Below are 1,261 nucleotides of genomic sequence, written 5' to 3' on the forward strand. Positions count from 1 at the left end.
AGACTAACAAATTTTAAAATTTGGAATGCTATGTCTTAGGAAGGAAGGTTGGACAATCTACTTCTATAGTGTTACCACCTTGGAAACCCAAGGAGGGGTCTCTATGAGTTGGGTCCAACTCGAGGGCACACAACAACAACAACATGTCTTAGGAAGCATGTAGCTTTTAAAAAGTAATTTACATACACTCTTATGGAAATAGAAATGGTTTTATGCTTTTTACAGGTAAATTTGTCAATGTTGTTAGATGCCATTGAGTTAGTCCAACTTATAGAAACCTATGTACAACAGAATGAAACACTGCCTGAAACTACACTACTCTCACAATCGTTGCTGTGTTTGAGCCAATTGTTGCAGCCACTGTGTCAATCCATCTTGTTGAGGGTCTTCCTCTTCTTCACTGACCCTCTACTTTACCAAGTATGATGTCTGTTGTGGTTACCTAGTTCTGCTCTGACAGGAATATACCACAAAGGAGATGGCCTTAACAAACAGGAGTTTATTCTCTTACAGTTTGGAGGCTTTAAATCTGAGTTCAAAGTGCCAGGCTCTAGGGGCTGGATGAAAGCCCCTCAACCTTGGGGTCCAGCTCTGCCTCCTGCTCCTGGCCCACTGGAGCTAGAGGCTTTTTCTTAACTCAGACAACTGCTGGCTGCTGAGGCTGCTTGGACAAGCCCAAGATTGTTTAGTAAAAAGGCACAGTCCCGATGTTACCAAACCACATGGCAGACCATTAATTCAAGTCCACTGAAAGTCCCAAAGTCAGCAGAGTATGGCAAGCTGCTGAACAATGGCACGGCTACATGCAGGGTTCAAGCTTGACATAAGCTTGAGACCATTCCCAAGGCAGCTGCTTATATACAGGAAGCAGACCACATCCCAAAGGCAGCTACTCAGCTGCTTGTGGTAGATCCCACCAGCTGCCCAGCTACTCATCAGGCCCAGCCAAGTTGACACACAACTTTAACTACCACAATGTTCTTCTCCAGGAACTGGTTCCTCCTGATTACGTGTCCAAAGTACATAAAACAAAGTCTCACCATCCTCCTTTCTGACTGTACTTCTTCCAAGACTGATTAGTTCATTCTTTAGTTATAGTCAACACTCTTCTCCAACACCAAAATTCAAAGGCATCAATTCTTTTTTGGTCTTTGTTATTCATTGTACCAAACAACATGAATTCCTTGACAACCTCAATCTTCTCTCCATTTATTGTGATGCTGCTCATTGGTCCAGTTGTGAGGATTTTTGTTTTCTTTAT

Source organism: Orycteropus afer, unplaced genomic scaffold (assembly GCF_000298275.1).
Source record: "Orycteropus afer afer isolate SDZICR_OR568_19922 unplaced genomic scaffold, OryAfe1.0 scaffold00259, whole genome shotgun sequence".
Classification (NCBI taxonomy): domain Eukaryota; kingdom Metazoa; phylum Chordata; class Mammalia; order Tubulidentata; family Orycteropodidae; genus Orycteropus; species Orycteropus afer.